Source organism: Elephas maximus, chromosome 10, assembly GCF_024166365.1.
Source record: "Elephas maximus indicus isolate mEleMax1 chromosome 10, mEleMax1 primary haplotype, whole genome shotgun sequence".
Taxonomy (NCBI): domain Eukaryota; kingdom Metazoa; phylum Chordata; class Mammalia; order Proboscidea; family Elephantidae; genus Elephas; species Elephas maximus.
The window spans coordinates 77,631,777-77,654,566 of NC_064828.1; the positions used below are offsets into that span (position 1 = coordinate 77,631,777).

The 22,790-nt window shown below is 41.8% G+C and overlaps 1 long non-coding RNA gene across 1 annotated transcript in view; it reads left to right on the forward strand.

Moving 5' to 3' along the window:
* Positions 1-22,060, forward strand: part of LOC126084714 (uncharacterized) — a 48,163-nt gene extending 26,103 nt beyond the window's left edge. The window contains exon 3 of the long non-coding RNA XR_007519055.1: positions 21,216-22,060. This is a non-coding gene — a long non-coding RNA (uncharacterized LOC126084714). The remainder of the gene's footprint in view (positions 1-21,215) is intronic.
* Positions 22,061-22,790: the final 730 nt, after the last annotated feature.

The window sequence follows — 22,790 nt, forward strand, 5'->3', positions numbered from 1 at the left end:
GAAGGTTGGAGTGGCTGGGGCTGGGGTGGAACCTGGAGTAAATCTGAGTTCCCTTCCCATATTTGAGCAATGAGCTTGAGCCACCCTTTGACTTGCTAGGCCTGTGTTAATATCTGCCACGAATTAATGAGAGTGAGGCCCTATTTAGTTGCAAAGAACTGCTAGATTGTAAACAAACTCGAAAAGACCAGTTCTGGGGGGAGTTGTGGGATGGGAAATGTGGCCCTTCATTCTGCTTTCAGTATCAGAGAGATGCTTTCCTCCTCTTCTTCAAGAGCTTAAATCGGGCCCTGTCCTGGGTCAGAGTCTCAAACTCCATACCCTCTCCTAGAGCTGCTGTCCTGTCCCTTACTTCATTATTTCAAGGTCCTGCTAAGAACAGATTAGATAAAATGTGAATGGCTGTGTGTATCTTCCCTCCCAATCTGCCAACAACATAAATTTCTGGGTGTCTCTTTGTACAAGTCACTGCACTTTAAGACTCAGCTCTGGCCCATAAGAAGCTTATGTTCCCATTGAAGAGACAGGATGTGTGCACACACAAAGGTAACAGCTTGAGACCACGTCAAATGAACCCGACAGACAACAGACGTTAAAGGAGTACACAGTTATTCAACAAATATAGATTGAGCACCTATTATTACATGCCAGATTTTATTGTAAGCACTGAGGCTAAACCAGTGAACAAAACAGATAAAACTCTTGGCTTCAAGGATCTTGTATTCTAATGTGACAAGACAGAGTGTAAATAAATAAATACATAATACATTAACTTGTGACAAGTTCTTTGAAGGAAAATGAAGCAGAGAAAGGAAGGTGGAGACTGATAGGGTCGAGGAAGGGTGGTTTTTTAGGTATGAGGTCAGGCAAGGCCTCTTGGTTAAGGTAACATTTGAGTAGAAATCTGAAGGGAGAGAGGGAGCAAGTCATCTGAGTATCTGGAGGAAGAATTTTCCAAGCAGGGTGAATAGCAAGTGCAAAGGCCTTGAGGAGAGAGTGTGTTAGGTGTGTTCTAAGAAGGACAAGGCCACTCGGCTGGAAGGCAGTGAGCAAGAGGTAGTAGGTAGGAGAAGAGTTCAGAGAGGTGATGGGGGTGAATCATGGAGGCCATGGTAAGGACTTTGGATTTATTTTGAAGCCACTGGAGGGTTTTGTGCAAAGGAGTGACATGATCTGACTTACATTTGGAAGGATCATACTGTGTGAGAATAGACTCTAGGGGTGCAAGAGCAGAGGCTTGAGGCCAGTGAGGAGAGCTATTGCAACAATCCCGGAGTGAATGATGGTGGCTTGGACTAGAGTGATAGGAGGGAGGGTGGTGATAAGAGGTTGGATTCTGAATATATTGAGGTAAAATTGGCAAGATGGATAAGATATGGGATTATAATATAAACAGGAAATGTAGGAATGATTCCAAAATTTTTGGCTTAAATGCAAAGTTTTAAGTTCATAAGTGGGAGTGGTCACTTCTGATTAAGATAGCCAGAGAAGAATTAATGAAAGACCCAAGATTTGATCTGAACTTTGAAAACCTAGTAGGATTTTGTGGTGTGTAAAAGTTCTTAGTTTATTCTGAGACCATTTCGTCTTTCCACAACCCATCCCCAATCCCAATCCCCTTCTTTTCTTAGCAGGTTTTAGCAGCCTCTACTCATGGACTGCTAAAAGAATGAAAAAATCTGTCTTGGAAGAAATACAACCAGAATGCTCCTTAGAAGGGAGGATGGTGCGACTACGTCTCACATACTTTGGACATGTTATCAGGGGGGATAAGTCCCTAGAGAAGGACCTCATGCTTGGTACAGTAGAGGGTCAGCAAAAAAGAGGAAGACCCTCAGTGAGGTAGATTGATACAGTAGCTGCAACAATGGGCTCAAGTATAACAGCAATTGTGAGGATGGCCCAGGACCGGGCAGTGTTTCGTTCTGTTGTACATAGGGTTGCTATGGGTCAGAACCAACTCTATGGCCTCTACCAACAACAACTCTGCTGTGCATATGCTTTGAGGTTTCTTATCTCAATGTATTTGCTTTTGGTGTGTCTTCCCACCTAGAGTCTTTTTTGCCTATTAAAATGACGTGCTTTTTGCTTCAGGTATGTCCTGGTTGCACAATGATTTAATGTTTGGCTGCTAACCAAAGGGTTGACAGTTTGAACCCACCAGAAGCTCCTCTGGAGAAAGACCTGGCAGTCTGCACCCATAAAGATGACAGTCTAGAAAATCCTACAGGGTAGTTCTACTCTGTCCTATAGAGTCACTATAATTAAAATAGGCTTGATGGCACGCAACAACAGTTACTTTCCTAATGGGTTGCATCAATTTATACTACCCACAATGAACACAGGTGTTAATATTATAGTCTCCAAAGTTGGGAATTGGCATTTTCATTTTGGGGCTTTAATTTAGTGAAAGAATAAATTTAATTAATTTAATTAAAAAAAAAACACATTTCTTTTAATACGCTTTTCTTTGATAGCTAGTAAAATTGAATATTTTCCTTGTTTATTAATATTTGTTATTTTGTCAACTGTTTTGTTAATAGCCTTTGTCCAATTATCAGCTGAAGTCTTAATGAGATTCTTAACAATCTGTGAGTTCTTAATACTGATATTAATCCTTTTTGGTCGTATTTGTTGTGTATATATTTTCTAGTATGTTATTTGTCCTTTATTTTGGTAGTTTTTGACATGCAAAAGTTTCTTTTTAAAACATTTGTGAAGTCTGATACTTAGATCTTTTCTCTGTAATAATATTGTTTCTATGTATAGATTCATCTTCCTACTAACCAGTTAACCCGTTGCTGTTGAGTGGATTCTGACTCACAGCGACCCTATAGGACAAAGTAGAACTGCCCCATTGGGTTTCCAAGGAGCAGCTGGTAGATTTGAACTGCTGACCTTTTGGTTAACAGCCGAGCTCTTAACCATTAGTATTTTGATAAATATTAGATTCTATTTTCTTCCGGGGAGCCCTGGTGGCACAGTGGTTAGGAGCTTGACTGCTAGCCAAAAGGTCGGCAGTTCAAATCCACCAGCCGCTCCTTGGAGCAGTTCTACTTTGTCCTATAGGGTTGCTATGAGTCAGAATCAACTCCAAAGCAACAGACTTTTTGGTTTATTTTCTTCTGGCCTTCATGGTTTTAAAAGTATTAAAGGCTTCAAATAAAATGAATTTAATTTTAATGCATAGTGTGAGTGGGTCTAAATTCTTATCTCCCCTCCCAAACTGCTAATCAATTATCCATCTACCATTTATTGAAAAGTCCTTTTATTCCATTGTATTGTGATATCTTCATCATGTATTAAAATTCTTATGCAAATTAGGGTCTATTTCTGATCTTTCCATTATATTCCAGAAATCTATCTGTCTAGTTTTTTAGTCTTACACCAAGACTGCACTCTTATTTTTGTTGTTTTTAAGTTTTTCTTTTGGTAGATCTTATTCACCCTTGTTCACTCCCATCCTGCAATACATTTTCTACTTATCCATTTAGAATTTCCTTTTACTTTTTTTTCATCATATGTTTAAAGACATCTGAGATTTTTACTAATATTCTGCTAAATCTATTACTTAAATAGCAGGAAATGGATAGTTATATAATATTTAGACTTTCCATCTAGGAACATGTTATATTTTCCCATTCATTTACATCTTTTTAGACAATGTGGAAGGTTTTGTAGTTTCCTTTATAAAAAAGGTTTTTACAAGCCTGTGAGTGGCCATCTAAGATACTCCACTGGTCTCACCCCTTCAGGAGCCAGGAAGAATGAAGAAAACTAAACATACAAGACAAAGATTAATTCAAAGGACTACTGGACCACATCTACCACAGCCTCCACCCAACTGAGTCCAGTACAGCTAGATGGTGCCCACCTACCAACGCTGACTGCTCTGACAGGGATCACAACAGAGGGTCCCGGACAGAGCTGGAGAAACATGTAGCACAAAATTCTAACTCACACAAAAAAAAGACTCAACTTACTGGCCTGACAGAGACTGGAGAAACCCCAAGAGTGTGGCCCCCGGACACCCTGTTAGTTCAGTAATGAAGTCACTTCTGAGGTTCACCCTTCAGCCAAAGATTAGACAGGCCAATAAAACAAAATGAGATTAAAGGGGCACAACAGCCCAGGAGCAAGGACCAAAAGGCAGGAGGGGACAGGAAAGCTGGTAATAGGAAACCCGAGGTCAAGAAGGGAGAGTGTTGACATGTCGTGGGGTTTTTAACCAATGTCATAAAATATGTACTTACTGTTTAATGAGAAACTAGTTTGTTTTGTAAACCTTCATCTAAAGTACAACAAAAAAGGAAGGCTTTTATAACAGGCATACCTGTAATAAACTGCCCGCAATGCAGTTACAACTGGGTTTTTAACTGGCCCTGGAGTGGGGAGAGGGCATGCTCTGGAGCTTCAATGGGACACAGAGTTTAGCAATTTTCAATTAAAATACGATCTTTGAGTGGATCAGAATGCTCAAGTCAGTCTGACCATCTTATTTTCTTTCTTTAGATGGGCCTCAAAGGCAGCCAGATTAAAAGGATATTGGTAGGAAGCATGGAATCAGACCAAGGGGTAAGCTAATCTCAAAGTGTCACTTACTTACCTAAGGTAGCCTACAGCCTTCTAAAGCTGGAAGTACATATGGGAGTCTGCTCAGCAAAGAGACTCCTTGCCCTTAGCCATATTTAGGGGACACTGGCACGTTAGCCTGGCTAACTAATTCTTTTGAGTGCCCTGGGTCTGTTTCTAATTAGGGTTCAGGTTTCTTTTTACAGCACTACTGTTGCATTCTTCTTCTGTGTCCCTGAAAGTACTCCCAGAGCACCTGGATTGGAATACTGGCTCTTCACAATCTCTTCAGTCACAAATTTACAGTCTCTAGATCTTTTTTTTTTTTTTAGATTTGCCCCTTTATGGCTAATGATGTTTGTGGTGTGAGGATCTTGCTAGTTTAATTTTGAGATCAACTGTATATCCAGTTTCTTGGGAGGCATCCCACTGCGATCTCTAAAAACTGACAACAGCTTCCACAAAATCACCTTCAATATGATGTCCATATTTGTTGTCAGGCGTCATCAAGTTGGTACCAACTCTTAGCGACCCTATGTACAACAGAAGGAAATGCTCTGGGCCCTGTGCCATTCTCACGATCACTGCTATGTTTCAGCCCATTGTTGCAACCACTGTGTCAATCCATCTCCTTGAGGGTCCTCCTCTTTTTTGTTGATCCTCTACCACGCACAATGTCCTTTCTCCAGGGACTGGTCCCTCCGTATAACACGTCCAAAGTACATGAGACAAAGTCTCGTCATCCTTGCTTCTAAGGAGCATTCTTCCAAGACAGATTTATTCGTTCTTCTGGCAGCAGATAGTATATCCAGTATTGTTCACCAACACCGTAATTCAAAGGCATCAATTTTTCTTCAGTCTTCCTTATTCGTTGCCCAGCTTTTGCATGCATATGAGGTCTTAGAAAATACCATGGCTTGGGTCAGGTGTACCTTAGTCCTCAAAATGATGTCTTTGCTTTTTAACACTTTAAAGAGGTCTTTTGCAGCAGATTTGCCCAATGCAATGCATGGTTTGGTTTCTTGACTGCTGCTTCCATGGAGGTTGATCGTGGATCCAAGTAAAATGAAATTCTTACAACTTCAATCTTTTCTCCATTTATCATGATGTTGTTTATTGGTCCAGTGGTGAGGATTCTTGTTTTCTTTACGCTGAAGTGTAATCCATACTGAAGGCTGTGGTCTTTGATCTTCATTAGCAAATGCTTCAAGTCCTCTTTGCTTTTAGCAAGCAAGGCTGTGTCATCTACATATTGCAGGTTGCTAATGAGTCTTCCTCCAATCCTGATGCTGCATTCTTCTTTATATAGTTCAGTTTCTCAGATTATTTGCTCAGCATACAGATTAAGTAACTATGATGAAAGGATACAACCCTGACACACATCTTTCCTGACTTGAAACCATGCAGTATCCCCTTGTTCTGTTTGAACAACTGTCTCTTGGTCTATGTACAGGTTCTGCTTGAACACAATTAAGTGTGCTATAATTCTCTTTCTCCGTAATGTTATCCATAATTCGCTATGATCCACACAGTCGAATGCCTTTGCATAGTCAATAAAACACAGGTAAACATCTTTCTGGTATTCTCTGCTTCAGCCAGGATCCATCTGATACCAACAATGATATCTCTGGTTCCGCGTCCTCTTCTGAGTCCACCTTGAATTTCTGGCAGTTCCCTGTTGATGTACTACTGCTACTGTTTTTGAATGATCTTCAGCAAAATTTTACTTGCATGTGATATTGTTTGATAATTTCTACATTCTGTTGGATCACTTTTCTTGGGAATGGGCACAGTCAGTTGGCCAGGTAGCCGTCTTTCAAATTTCTTGTCATAGACGAGTGAGCGCTTCTAGCTCGCTCTTTATTGTATTAAAAAAGATAAATTCTATTTCTATTAACATTTTTAAATGAATGAATGTTGTTGTTATTTGCCATCAAGTTGACTCTGACTCATAGATGCCCCATGTGTGCAGAGTAGAACTATGCTCCATAGAGTTTTCTAGGCTGTGAACTTTCAGAAGCAGATCATCAGGCCTGTCTTCCTAGGCTCCTCTGAGTAGGTTCAAACCCGGTAGTTGCGCACTTAACTGTTTACACCACCCTTTTCTACATTCTTGAAAATAATCATATGATTCCTCTATCAACTGAAGTTTAATATGTTATAACATTCTTCAGTTAAACTGTTCCTTCATTACTGGGATTAATTCCCCTTCTATTAATGAATCATTGTAAATAGTTAATATATGCACAGGGCACACAATTCAGGAGGTACAAGGAGGTATACAATGGAAGTCATTCTCCCTTTGTCCCCTGACTTCCATCCACTTAATTCCCTTCCTTAGGAAAGCTGATGTGATCAATTTCTTGTGTATCATTCCAGGCATGGTTCATGCATTGTGAAATATTCTTCCCCCAACACTTCCTCTCACATACAAATAGCAGCATACCATTCTGTACTATTCTACATATTGATTTTCTAATTCAGCAATATTTATTTGATGTATTTCCATATCAGTGCATTTAGAATTATTTCATTCTTTTCAATGACTGCATAGAATTCAATATGAATATAACGTAATTTGTTTATTGGTCTCCTGCTGTTGGACAATTGAGTTTTTTTTTGGTCCATTTGCTTTTACAAACAATGCTGTGACTAGTTTCCTTGTGCATGTCATTTTGCACACATGGAAGTGTATTTACAGGATAAATACCTAGAAGTGGAATTGTTGGGTCAAATGCATTTTTTTTTTTTTTTATAATAACTTTTATTAAGCTTCAAGTGAACGTTTACAAATCCAATCAGTCTGTCACATATAAGTTTACATACATCTCACTCCCTACTCCCACTTACTCTCCCCGTCTTGAGTCAGCCCTTTCAGTCTCTCCTTTCTTGACAATTTTGCCGGCTTCCCTCTCTCTCTATCCTCCCATCCCCCCTCCAGACAAGAGTTGCCAACACAATCTCAAGTGTACACCTGATATAATTAGCTCACTCTTCATCAGCGTCTCTCTCCCACCCGCTGACCAGTCCCTTTCATGTCTGATGAGTTGTCTTCAGGGATGGTTCCTGTCCTGTGTCAACAGAAGGTCTGGAGAGCATGACCGCCGGGATTCCTCCAGTCTCAGTCAGACCATTAAGTTTGGTCTTCTTATGAGAATTTGGGGTCTGCATCCCACTGCTCTCCTGCTCCCTCAGGGGTCCTCTGCTGAGCTCCCTGTCAGGGCAGTCATCGATTGTGGCCGGGCACCAACTAGTTCTTCTGGTCTCAGGATGATGTAGGTCTCTGGTTCATGTGGCCCTTTCTGTCTCTTGGGCTCTTAGTTGTCATGTGGGTGAAATGCATTTTTAAGCTTGAAATACCTACAAGTGGAATTGTTGGGTCAAGTGCATTTTTAATTTTGAAAGTTAATACCAAATTGTCTTCCACAGATTTATACCATTTACACTCCTGCCATTGAAAATGGGTGTGCTGGTTTACTCGTACTCTCAACATTGTTGGATATTATCAAGCTTCCTGGTCTTTGCCAGTTGGTAAAAAATGGTGTCTCATTGTACTTTTAAAGTGCATTTCTCTGTAAGAGTGCGGTCGAGTGTTTCACATGTTCCACAGCCATTTATATCTCATATTGAAACTAACGTTTGTAGCACAGTATGATCTGGCCTTTGCTACTTTTCCAGCCTCACATGCTTTCAAGTTTCTGGGATGCAGGGCTTAGAAAATGTCTTACATATCGCTATAGCGATTACATCAGTTTAGAATAATTTTGACTTCAAGTAACATAAAATCCTGACACAGTTGACTTTAATAATAAGAAAAATCTATTATCTTATGTAATATCATGTCCTGGGAGAGATAGAGCAGAGCTCTGGTGGTATAGTGGTTAAGAGCTCATCTGCTAATCAAAAGGTCAGCAGTTCGAATGCACCATCTGCTCCTTGGAAACCTTACGGGGCAGTTCTACTCTGTCCTATAGGGTTGCTATAGTCGGAATTGATTCTACAGCAACAGGTTTGGTTTGTTTGGTTTGGGATAGAGTAGCTCTCAACCAATCAGTTGGCACTGAGTTGATTCTAACTCATGGTGACCCCATGTGTGTCAGAGGAGAATTGTGCTCCATAGGGTTTTCAATGGCTGATTTTTGGAAAATAGAATGCCAGGCCTTTCTTTTGGGCACCTCTGGGTGGACTTGAACCATAAACCTCTCAGTTAGCAGCCGTGCTAACCAGGGTTGGTTAATTCAGCTACTCACATAGGTTTTCTACCTTTCTGATTTACCACTTTCCAGCTAGATTACCTAATGGTCACAAGATGATTGTATCAGAGCCAGGCATCACATTGAGACAATACAGCATCCAGCAGAAGGAGAAAGGTTGTTTCTTACCACGAGTCCCTTTTTATGAACAAAAATACCTTTCCTGAAACCCCCTTCCAGATTGTCCCTTCAATTAAGCAGTCCCTGGGTCTTATGCTCATTTCTAAGCCCGTAACTGGGCCTTACGTCCATTCCTGGCAAGGAGTCTGGGACCATCATGACTGGCTTATGTCAATCAGGATTTCCACTGGAATTAAACCGAGTAGGGGTGGACTCTGGTTTTCCCCACAGAAAATTTGGGACACTGCCACCCAAGGAATATGGGGATTGGCTATAGGGAAGACAATCAGCTTAACTACCGCAGCTTTGCATGTGCTATTTCCTTTGCCTGAGATAGCCTTCCTCCATTTATCATCCCATCTACTTACTATTTATCTTTCAAGTATAGGCTCAGGGTCTCTCTGGGGAAACTATCATTGTCTCCTCTAGGCTGGGTAGATAATTCTCCTCCGTTCCCATGGAAGCCTGTGCTACCTTCACCATGTTGTTGTTAGTTGCTGTTGAATTGATCCCAACTCACACAACCCCACGTATGTAGAATAGAACTGCCCCATAGGGTTTTCAAGGCTGTAACCTTTCAGAAGCAGGTCGCTAGGCCAGTCTCCTGAGGTGCCTGTGGGTAGGTTTGAACTGCCAATCTTTCAGCTAGTAGTTCTATGCTTAACAGTTTGCACTGCCCAGGGGTTCCACCATCATCATAACCAAAAAAAAAAAAACCCACTGCCGTTGAGTTGATTCCGACTCATAGCCACCCTCGTCACGCTGCGTTGTAATTCTGACTTTACTTCTCAGCCTCCTACCACACTCCAGCTTCTTGAGGGCAGTGACAAGGTCTAATCTGTCTCTGTGTCTCTAGCTCCTAGGGGTGCACACAGGGGACATGCAACTCATGTTTGCTAAATGCAATCTATTTGCTAGTATTTTATTCTAGAATTTCAAGTCTTCATTCACAAGAGAAATCAATTTATAGTTTTGTGTATGTGAGTGATTCGTTTGTTGGAATTTGGAACTAAGATTGTCTTTTCCACATAGAGCAAACTGGAGAGTTTCCAGAACAAATATTTTAATGTGTGGATTATTGGTTCCTTATAAGTCCAGAAGCTCAGCAGGTATTTCCTGAACACGTGTTATGTGTGGGTACTATACCACTTGGCTGTTTAAATAAAAGTAATATAAAAGCTCTTCCCTGAAGTCAAAGTTTATGTTCTAAGGCAGTGATTTTCAAACTACAGGTCAAGATCTGTTTGAGGGTAATGAATCAATTTTGTGGCTCAAACCATCATTAAACGGGTGGGGGAGAGAATGCACTAGAGTAAAATAAAATATATCAGAGTGTATCACTCTTGATAAAACTTTTTGTTCAGTGACACACACACAAATACACACATACATATATATGTATTTGTGTGATGTTCTGAGTCAAGATATAGAATGTATTTTATACTATGTGTCACGATTAAGAAAGTTTAAAGCCATTGCTCTAAGGGCCAGTATATTTCCTTCTCTCTTTGAAGTACGTGTCTTTCTACTCCTTATATCTAGGCTCCTTTAAAAAGAGAGAAAGCTACGTCTCTGAGATTTGATTCCTAGACCAGGCTCCCCTGAGCCAGCCCCCCCAACCTTGGATTTGTTAGCTTGACACAGACTTTAGCCAGAAGTCAGAAGAAGTCAGAAGGCAGGTGTTCAGTCTTCAGTTCCAGGACTTACTGACTCAGCAGCCTTGGGCAGGTCACTGGACCCTTCAGAACATCTACAGCCAGTCCCTGGATTACTAATGAGTTTTTATGCCCAAGTCTGTCTTTAAGTTGAATTTGTACATAAGTCGAAACAGGCACAGTTGGTATCTGACATCAGTTAGTCAAATGTTTGTCTTAGTATGTAATGTACCTTTCTATGTATAAAAAACATTAAAGAAACACTTCCAGGTACACTAGCACATCTTTAACATAATAATACAACAATAATAAAAATAATAATGTTTTGTGGTACATCTCAAAGTAACACTCATTTGTTATTACGAACCATTGTATGTACCTCAAATTTTTAATATACAGGTTTCCCTCACTATCCAAAAGTACAGCATTCTTATGAATGAAGAAGCAATTACCATTAATTTACATGGGAAAAATTTTCGAGGATCCCCAGGTCCAAAAATAACCTACCAATGCATACCAAATAACACATAAAAAACCCTTAGGAGATCTCTTAGGCTTTTCTGATACCTTAGGACACATCTTACTAACGGATGCACGAAATAAACTGAGTTAAAGCACGGATGCTCAGGGACACAGTTCAAAGCTATGGAGGCTTGATGCTGAAATGCTGAGTGTAGTTCCCAGGGAAGGAGCTTGGTGACTCCACCCTCCCTCGATGCTTGGGGTGCCCACTGCCTCTTTAACGGCTTGCTGCAATACAAGTGTTAAACGTTATTTCCGTTTTTCACAAAAGTGATAAACCCTCTTCAGATTTCTTTTGGTTAGCAAAAACAGGTACTAATGCAGGTCTTTCATAAAAGCAAAGTGGTGTAAAGCAAACTTTTGAAAAGCAAGAGATACCTGTAATAGGCTTTGGGGTGGGAGTGTTGGTTCATAACTACGTGTTGTATGTAAGTTGGATGTTTGTAACCCGGGGACTGCCTGTATTCCTCTTTTATGCTATGACAATAACAACAATACCTGTTCCACAAGGCAGTTAAGAAGATGGCGTGATATCCGTGTAAATATTATGTATGTAGTAAACTCCCTCCTATTTTTCAGAGAAGAAAAGCAAATTTTGCCTGTAAGTTAAAAAAAAAAAAAAATCTATCTCTTGATAAGAGAAGAAGGATCACAGGGAATGGCCACACAAAGACAGTTAAAAGGAGACTCTGAACATCCAGGGGCTGCAGATACTTGAATTAAATAAGGGCAAAAAATCAATGGAAAAGTCAGGGCTCTCCCATTTTTCCAATAAGCAGTTGTTTTTATTTCTCTGTGGAAAACTTTATGTTTGGGGGTGGGGTGGAAGCCTGGAGATGCTGACAGTGTACCCTGCTGAGTCAGGGGATGGGGGAGAAGTTGCTGACAAAGTTCCATTTTCATAAACTTTGGAAGAAAGACCAGGCAGTGGACCCTGTCCTCTCTTTCACCCCTTGCAGAGGCTGTGAGGGCCCACTGAATTGCTCACGTTGGAATGGTAGTTGAGGGGTGGGGTGAGATGGGGTGGAGAGGGGTCTCAAGGAGTGGATGCCAATCTGAGTGGTGGCCTGTCTTGACGAGAATTCCTCAGACTTCCTAAATTCTTTCTTCTGTGACTATCTTCCAGCAAGTTACAGTGGAGAAGCCAGGCATAGGCTGCCCTGCCTGCTCATTTTCTCCAGCTCTAAGCAATCTGCTTCCCTGAAAACACTCCACAGGCCTGAAGTCTGGGTTCTCCCGTTGTCAGCTATATTAACAGGAAGCAGTAGATGTGCTGCCTTAAATAAAAAGTTCTTTTTATTCCTTTGTTTGTTGTTACCCTAGAATTGCTGAGACTTGGGAGAAAGACCCTGTGGGGGAGGCCCCTACTCCAGCCCAAAACAGGCACACATTGACAGACACACACACCTTGAGACAAGATGGGAAGTTGGCTTGCCTTGGCCGGCAGCCAGCGCAGCCCAGGCTGGTACCCAGGCTGGCATTTGTTCCTGACTATTCCAACGTGATGCAGAATAAGAGGAAGGGGGAATTCCGTGAGCTTCAGGTGAAGACTGAGGATCCCCAGAGCCAAGGTTCTTGGTTGGCTTTTACAATGACTCCTTCCTGAAGATATTTACTGATATCATGGCTCGATCAGGATCTTGGCTCCTCATCCCCTGTTCTCTGACCCACTCAAACCTGCCTTGGTCCATAGGGTGCCAGGTTCATCAGCATGCTCAGTGGAAGGAGGTGGTACAACAGGCAGGGCAGTTGTACCCACCGCCAACATAGGGGAAGTGGAAAGACATCAGCCATGTGTGAACAGCTGTGTCAGGTCAGTCTTCCAATCACAGCTGAGTGTGTCCATTTGCCAGCATTTGTCTCTAGCTGTGCTTTCCTGAAGGTCACCAGTAACCTTTTAGTCACCAATCCAGTGGCCTTTTTTCAGGCCTCATCTTCCAACTGACCAACCCCTTTTTCTTAAATGCTCACCTTCTAGTTCTCCCACTACTTCTATAACAACTCTTTCTCTGTTTTTTTTTTTTTTCTTTTTCTGCATCCTAAATTTTATATCTTCCCCCAAGCCTCTGTCTTTAGCCTTTTTCTCTCCTCTTCTCCACTACTGTCCTCCCCTTTCCTCCCCTCTTTTCCTTTCTCATTCTCTCTCTCTCTCTGGGCAACATTTCGTTTCTTTTGACACCCATCTAGCAGTGTCTTAGTCAAGGCTTCATTTTTATTCAAGTAACGGAAACCCACCCCAACTATTTTAGACAAAAAGAGGTTCATGCTATAAGGTGTCTACAGAGCTCAATGGAGAAATGCGGCTGGACCTTGGATGAACTGAACTCAGGACCTGGGAAGCCCCATGAAGCCAGGCAGGGTTCCCTGAGGCACCAGTCTCTGTCTCTTGACATGTCAACTTACATCTGCTTTCTTAATATCTCTTTTTTATCCCTTCTCCTTTCCTGGGCCACCATCTTACCTGAGACCTTCAAGAACTCTTCAGTGACTTACTTACTGTTGGTTGTATCCTCCATCCAAGCTATCTTGTTTCATCAATCCTGCCCCTAGACCTGGGCAAAAGGGGCCTCTGCCTTGGGTCTCGTGCTTCAGAGGCACCTACCCTGGCCCACTTTGGCTGTGCTACTCCACTGGGTGAGGAATCCACAGGGTCAATGGGATGTTCTCCTTCCAGAGCCTACTTCCTGGGTCTGTGTCAGTCTCTTCTTCAGGTTCATTTCCTAAGGACAGACCATGCCACTAAAGTACTTACTCCTAGGCCTGAAGGGTCCCCAATAAGTTTGTCATGGAGAGACATGGTGAAGTGGGAAAGAAAATGTGGATGGAACTTGAACATGTTCACATGAGTATGCTCGAGGACACCTGTTATGTGGGACAGAGCCTGGGTTGAGAAGAGAAGGGGGGGCAGGATGGGCCAGAGACCAGGGACCAGCTCTTCTCATTCCATATTCCAGCATGGAACTCTGAGAAGTTCAAGAATTCCATGTTTGAGCCCGCCCTTCCATGTTCGTATAAGGGTGTATTTGCCAGTATAAAAATCGAGCATATTTTAAGTTTATTAGTTTGATTTATAACTTTTAGTGTGGTGTGTGAGCTTCCATTTGTACTCATACCTTTATCTCACAGATCTTAGGGACAAGTCTGTATTTCACTATGGCCAGATTTTTAAAAATATTGCCCCCAAAAAGCTCCGACTATGTTATTCCCCTACCTCAAAGCTTTTGATGACGACTACTGCTGCTCATTGGTAAGTGGCCCTGGTTGTTGCATTATTCTCCATCAGATGATGCTGAGAGTCAAAGGGGACCTACCTTTCATCAGAAAAAGAGCCAGGTCATGCTAGAGTCAGCAAGGGAGCAGCTCGCAGCTTGCAGCTCAAAGCTTGCTGGGAAGCTTGGAGGACAGAAGCCAGGGCAATCTGAGAACTATCAAACGGATCTTTAAGCAGTCAGAAATGGTGTAAGTTCATGCAGAAAAGGTGGGAAAATCAAGAGGCAAGCCCAAAGCACATGCCCAAGAAATGGCCAGTCTGAAGTTGTTGAGAGCAGGGCACATACCAGGCCAAAGGAGACTTGGCTCCTGAAGTTACTTCTTGCTTCTATTCCATATTTTCCTATAGTTTCCATGTGCTGGAATTTGTCCTAGCCTAATAAGGCCCTTTTAGGGGGTGGAAGTGGACGACAGGAGCGTGGCTTAGTAGTTAGCAACAGCTTGTAATAAGCACAGTGTGTTTGTAATCAATCTCTTATATCTTTATAGAGGTCAACTTTGTGGAACAATCAATTTAGACTAGGAGAAAGGATAAGTGGTAGGACTGGAAGTGGGGAGAGGTAGACTAGGGCAAGATGAAGGTCCATAGTCTTCTGCACACTTCCAAGGCTGAGTCAGGTGCTCATGCTGGGAAATAAGATGCACGATCGAATCCAGGGTAAGGCTTCTGTTCTATACAGCTCCATCTGCCAAAGCCACGTAACTTGCTATGTTCTCATTCCAGATGGGGAAGGATCAAGAGATTTGTAGAGAAGCTTGTGAAACAAACAAACAAACACACAGACAAAAAAAGTTGCCATTGAGTCAATTCCAACTCATATCAACCCTATAGGGTGGAATAGAACTGCCCCATAGGGTTTCCAAGGCTGTGGATCTTTACGGAAGCAGACTGCCACATCTTTCTCCCACAGAGCAGCTGGTGGGTTTTATCCACCGGCCTTCTCGTTACCAGCCAAGTGCTTAACCACTGTGCCACCACAGCTCCTTGAGAGAGAAATATTTTTTTAAAAACTTTTTTTTTTTTTGGAATAGGGAAGATGAAGGGATGTGTATTCTAGGAAAAGCCTTGAGTACAAATCTAAAAAAAAGTTGCATTTACAGTTTTTCTTGGACTTCAAACCAGCAATTAAGGACTCACTTTATAAAATTCAGATATCAGGAGATTCTTTTATATAGAATTGCTTTATCTCAAACTCATTGATATGGGCTTTAGTGGAGAGATACTTGGCACCTTGGCAGAAACCCTGGTGGCGTAGTGGTTAAGTGCTACGGCTGCTAACCAAAGGGTCGGCAGTTCGAATCCGCCAGGCACTCCTTGGGAACTCTATGGGGCAGTTCTACGCTCTCCTGTAGGGTCGCTAGGAGTTGGAATCGACTTGATCGCACTGGGTTTTGGTTTGGTCTGGCACCTTGAAGGAAATGTTGATGTCTTCTCATGGCTGTCTTGTGAGGCACTTAATGAGCCCACCTGCTCAGTTCTTCTTAATCCATAGCATGCATCAGAATCACCCAGCAGTGTTTGTTTAAAATGCAGAATTTACAAGAGTGTTTTTTTCCTACCCCAAATTCTCTCTTTTTAAAAACTATTTTATTGTGTTTTGGGTGAAGGTTTACACAGCAAATTAAGTTCACATGTAACAATTTTTAAATACACATTGTTCAGTGACATAAGTTACATTTTTCGCAATGTGTCCGCATTCTCATTATTTCCATGTTGGTTGTTCCGTTTCCACTAATCTAGCTTCCCTGCCCCCCTTACCTTCTCATCTTTGGTCTATGGTAAATGTTAACCAATTGGTTTCATTTAGGTGATTATTTAGAGGAGCACAGTACTCATGGGTAATATTATATATTATATGAGCCTGTCCTTTGGCTGAAAGGTGACCTCAGGGAATGGTTTGAGTTCCAAGTTTAAAGGGCATTCCAGGGACATTGTCTCGGGGGCTCCTCAAGTCTCTACCAGTCCAGAAGCCTGGCTTTTTTTTTTTTTTTTTTTAAGGAATTTGGGTTTTGTTCTGCATTTTTCTCCCATTCTATCCAGGACCATCAAAACTGTCTCTTAAAAGCAATTATAGCAAGGATCTAAATTTTTTTTTTTTTTTATAATTTTTATTGTGCTTTAAGTGAAAGTTTATAAATCAAGTCAGTCTCTCACATATAAACTTATATACACCTTACTACATACTCCCATTTACTCTTGCCCTAATGAGTCAGCCTGCTCCCTCTTTCCAGTCTCTCCTTTTGTGACGGTTTTGCCAGTTTCTAACCCTCTCTACCCTTCTATCTCCCCTCCAGACAGGAGACGCCAACACAGTCTCAAGTGTCTACCTGATACCAGTAGCTCACTCCTTTTCAGCATCTCTCTCCAACCCGTTGTCCAGTCCATTCCATGAAGGACCTTAATTTTTAGGACAAAAAAAAAGAAACTTATTTTATATATTTAAAAAATAAATAAAAGCTACTTTAACAATAGAAAATAAAATCCCACTTTCAGAAGTGTAACCCGTTGCAGTCAAGTTGCTTCTGACTCAAGGTGAGCTTATGAGTGAAAGAGTAGAACTGTGCTCCGCAGGATTTTCATTGGCTGACTTTTTGGAAATAGACCACCAGGCCTTTCTTTTGAGGTACCTCTAAAACCTCTAGGTGAAATCAAACCTTCAACCTTTCAGTTAGCAGCCAAGCACATTATACATTAAAAAAAAAAAAAAAAATTTTTTTTTTTTAGGAAATGGCAAAATTAACTAGCCTCCTCTCCCCCCAAATATTAACTTAGAAATAGTAATAAAAGTAAATTGTTTTAAAGGTTAGTTTTAACAGTTTGTCAATCAGATTCCTGGCAAAAAAAAAAGGATGGCCTGCTCAAAATGAGTCATTTGAGAAGAATTTCATAAAAGCACTATTTACAAAATGTAGGCTGAACTTAGACAAAGCAAAAGGGATGATGCAATTGCCTTGGGCTACAGGAAACCACCACCACTAGGCCTGGAAGGAGAAGGGAGCAGGCAGAACCAGTTAAGAGATCCTAGAAAAAGAGCTGTGAAAACAGCTCTACAAAATGTACGTATACACTGGACACAGACGGGGAAGGAGACCAGACAAATGAAAACAACTGATTATTAAGGTATTCAGATTTTAAAAACTTTTTTGGCTATGACAATGTTCCTATAATAGCGTATTAAATTAAAACCATTTTTAAGAGAAGTTGGAGCAGGTGAGGCATTGAGGCCATCACAAAGATCAGTCTACCCCCTAGGAGTCCCCCGAACTCAACCACAGTATCTTAAGTTTTCTCAGTTCCTGTTGGGGCTGCTCAGAATCCCCAGAGTCTCCCAAGCCAGCTTAGTCCTGAAATGGACTTCCAAAGGGGGCTTATGTGGACTGAATGAGAAAGGTCAGACCCTGGCCCGACCCCTCAGGACTGCACAAGTCTTTTAGGTTTGAGTGGGCACAAGGCAGCCACCCTGGATAAGGCTCTCCCTTCTTTCCACTCTGGGGCTTGGTGGCCAAGATTTCCAGGCTTGGTCTGGGGTGGCTTCTCCTATTGGCTTGTCAGCAGTTTCCAGAAAGTGAAAGTTACATGCCCAAAATCCCTGTAAGCTGAAATAGAATACCCCTCAGGACTAGAGACACCATAGTTGTACTGAAAGTTTTCAAGGCAGCACAGACTTTGCTCTTGTGGCTGTGTCTCCACGGAGCCCTGGGCTGGGCCTTCTGCCTGCTTCTTGAAGCTTCTTTTTCTGACTGGTCTGCTGGCACCTGTAAATCTCAAGACAGAGCAAGGCAGGCCCCAGAGTCTGGCCTGGTTTCCTGATGGTGACCATTAAGTTGCTCACAGAAAATTCTGGCTTGCCAGCTTCAGGGACAGGGAAGGAGGCCCTCTCTAACCCCAGGAATCAGGAAATGCTCCTTATATTCAATGTAAAGGAATCCCCAGCGCTTTCTGGGCTGACACAGAGAAGGACTATTTATTTCTCAGCGATGCTTGTCTGAATTGGCAAGCTTGGGCTGGAGCAGGGAAAAGCAGATAAAAGACAATCATGTGATGGAATTACACCTGCTGAGATAAAAAACAATGCAGCTCCCCAAGCCACATTCTTGCAGACTCTGCATTGCAAACTCCGGCTCAGGAGGCGCTGGGCTAATTTGTCTTTTGCCAACTAAAGGCAATTGGAGGAGGGCAGAGCCTGACAGTTTCTCCAGCTGCCTTGTGGTTTGAGGACCACCGTAACCACTCCTCTTCCCCACCCCGCTCTCCCACAAATGATCTCCCACTGATGCAAAACTAGCAGGTATGAATTTGCTCCACTTCACATTTCTTTATTTTTCCAAAGCAAATGAAATCAGGCTCTGAGTCCCTCACCCTCTTCCCCTCCATTGGATCCAAGTAGAATCCAGGGACCTAGCTGGTAACAGAAAAATGGGACAGGAGTCTAAGTTTGTCAACAAAATTGTTATTGTTAGCTGCCATTGAGTTGGCCCCTGACTCATGGTGACCTCATGTGTTATAGAATAGAACTGCCCCATAGCGTTTTTTTTTTTTTTAGCTGTAATCTTATGGAAGTAGATCACCAGGCCTTTCTTCTATGAAGTTGCATAGGGTGGGTTCAAACTGTCAAACTTTAGGTTAGCAACTGATCACAAACTGCTTGTACCACTCAGGCTCCTATAGTCAATAAAATACCAAAACCCATTGCTGTCAAGTTGATTCTAACTCATAATGACCCTATAGGATAGAGTAGAAACAACCTATAGGGTTTCTAAGGAGCAGCTGGTGGATTTGAACTGCTGACCTTTTTTTTTTTTTAATAATAATTTTTATTGAGCTTTAAGTGAATGTTTACAAATCAAGTCAGTCTGTCACATATAAGCTTATATACACCTTACTCCATACTCCCACTTACTCTCCCCCTAATGAGTCAGTCCTTCCAGTCTCCCCTTTCATGACAATTTTGCCAGTTTCTAACCCCCTCTACCCACCCATCTCCCCTCCAGACAGGAGATGCCAACACAGTCTCAAGTGTCCACCTGATACAAGTAGCTCACTCTTCATCATCACCTCTCTCCTACCCATTGTGCAGTCCCTTCCACGTCTGATGAGTTGTCTTCGGGAATGGTTCCTGTCCTGGGCCAACAGAAGGTTTGGGAACCATGACCGCCGGGATTCCTCTAGTCTCAGTCAGACCATTAAGTCTGGTCTTTTTCTGAGAATTTGGGGTCTGCATCCCACTGATCTCCTGCTCCCTCAGGGGTTCTCTGTTGTGCTCCCTGTCAGGGCAGTCATCGGTACTGCTGACTTTTGGTAGCAGCTGAGCTCTTAATCACTATACCACCAGGGCTCCAGTCGATAAAATAGCCACCATTATTAATGTTGCTCCTTTTGTTACTTGCTGCAGCTATTGTACTAACAAGTTTCCCCTCACAGGCATCTACTTTGCCTGCAGGCTATGCCACAGGGGGCCGCTGTCCGTGCTTTCAAGGTCATATAACTGGTTTAAGCCAAAGTATTGCTGTTGAGTCATTTATAACTCAGAGTAACCTTATAGGACAGAGTAGAGCTGCCCTGTAGGATTTCCAAGGCTGTAATCTTTATGGGAGCAGACTGCCATATCTTTCTCCCACAGAGCAGCTGGTGGGTTTGAACTACCAACCTTTTAGTTAGCATCTGAGTGCTTTAACCACTGCACCACCAGGGCTCGTTAAAATTCACCACTAGAATTCAGGTAAAGAGGCTATTCCTCTGGATTCTACTCCTAGGTGGGTAAAAGAGTCTCATAATGGCCATCACTTCAGGGACTTTGAAAGGTTTACTTGCTGTACCGTATCTCCATCATGGGCTTGGTTCAATGCCTACTATTTTTTTTAGGGACTTGAGGAATCCTGGAGAGGTAACCACACACAGGCAGACTGTGTGTAAATCCTGGCTTCATCACTTACTATGTATATACTCTTATAGAAGTTACTTAATCTCTCTGCACTCCAGTTTCCTCATCTGTAAAAATGGAGGTAATGACAGCACCCTCTTCATAGACTGAGAATTAAATGAAAGTGTGTCTAAAGATTTAGCAAAGTCCCTGATATACCCTGGCACTCAGTTACTGGTGGTGATGGCGATTTTGACTAGAGAAGGCATACTTTAGCTATTTAATATTGCTTAACCCACATATACTCAGTTTTTAATGTTTTATAAATAAAAATGATCAAATAAAAAGACATTGAAAAACTAGTACAATGAATACCTACATACACACCACTTGATTCAATAATTGCTTTATCTACGTCCAGCATTTTTGTTTTATCTAGATCTGTGTGTTTGTGTGTGTGTGGGTTGTGTATATTGATTTAATAATTGCTTTATCTACGTCCAGCATTTTTGTTTTATCTAGATATGTGTGTTTGTGTGTGTGTGGGTTGTGTATACTTTCCCCTTAATCATTTGAAAGTAAGTTGGAGGCATCGTGATACTTCACTCCAAATACTTCAGCATTATAACTCCCCCCAAAAAGTATATTCTCCTACATATCCACAATACCATTACCACATTTATAAAACTTGACAGTGATTTAAAAATATTATCTAATACTGGGTCCAGATTCATGTTTCTTCACTTGTTCCCTGAATGTCTTATAGAGCTGTCCTTTCCAACTACAAACTTATCACAATCCATGCATGCATTGTTTGGTTAGGTCTCTTTAGTTTTTTTAGAGCTAGAATGACCTCCCCATTTTTTAATATTTTTTAGGGACATTGACTTATTAGAAGCAACCAGGCCATCTGCCTTATACAGTGCCCCACGTTCTGGATCTGTCTTATTGTTTTCTTGCAGGGCTGTTTTGAGTGAAGTTTTGAAGAGGAAGGATGAAAAAGTCCGGAGCTTAAGCTATTAGTGGAGTCCCTGGACTGCCCCAAGGACACACGACCCCCCTGCCCAGAGGAAATGAGGGAGGAAACCCACAAACAAGTCACACTCTTTTATCTTGGGGTTAGCCCTCATGCAACCTCTGGTAACTGGTATTTTTAGAAGTCATGCTTTAAGTCCACTTTTCTTTCTTATCATTCTCTCCCTTTTAGCAAAAGTCTAACATACAAGCACTCCCTTGGTCTTGCCATTATCTGGAGCTCACACCCATCTAAGCCAATGAGAGGGATCTGGACACAACTCAAAGCAAGTGTTTCTGCACTGCTTAATGTGGCAGGTGTATTGATTATAATATCAAGCTGTGAGAAGCCAAAGGCTCCAAGCTTTTCAAGCCATTCAATGCAAAAGGCTGGAGATGCCTTTTTAAGTCAAGCTAATGAATTTTTAATGTTAGGCTCCCATATTTCAAGGGGCTGGCTTATTAAAGGAGTTTATTTTAAGATTCCAAATTAACATCTATGATTATGTCTAGCAATCTGCATACTACCAGAGGAAGCGAGGCATAATGGAAGGAGCTCTGAACTGGATGGTCGGAAGATGCAGATGCAGTATCTCAACTCTGTAATAACCATGTGACCTGGGGCAAAGCCTCGACTTTACTGTGCCTCAGTTTTTTCATCTGTTGAATGGGGGGTTGGCTTATGGGCTGTCAAATGCTATGAGTGCCTGCAGCTGCATTTATCCACAGAGTCAATAGAGAGGCAGGTGTAGAAATGCTAAAGACCTCAAGTTACAGTTCCGACTTCTCCACAAATTAGTTGGGTGATGTTAGGCAAATCCCTTCATTTTATGAGCTTAAATTTTCTCACCTGTAAAATGGAGATGATAAATGTTGCAGAGGAGTATTGAAGATTATGTCATAAAGTATGGTGATAGGGCTTTGTAAATTTTAAGATGCTGTAGGATCACATGAGAGTGGTGTGCATGGAAGATTTTAAACTCTAAAGAGCTCTACAAATGTAAGAGATTACTATAGAAGTAAGGATGCAAATCTTACTGACTGGTACAAACTCACGAAACTTTATATGAAAATAGGTTAAAAATCTTGCTCCCCTCTCCCGCAAAATCCAGTATCTGTTGGCCCTGGGTATTTCCTTAAATTGCTTTCGATGTTGTTGCAGGTCCTTCCCCCATACTCCACTTTGTAAACTTTCAACAGCTGCTTGAAATGCTTTCTTTATTTTGCTCCAGAACTTGTTGCAGCATATCTTGTTTCAGCCACCCTTCAGCCTGCCAAAGGAACTTTCATTTTGCCATTTGTGATGACTCTAAAGCTCTTTGTCAATTCTTTTTAGTCCTGGAACACTTGATTAGCTAGTTTGGTTGTATGTTTTCTTTAAACCACTAAAATCCCGGGCTCTGCTGTATTTTACAGTCTTCAATTTAATTATGATTGTTGTAACAAGAGTTCCTCACCAGAGCTCCAAATAAACCCAGTGCTGTCGAGTCGATTCCGACTTGTAGTGACCCTATAGGACAGAC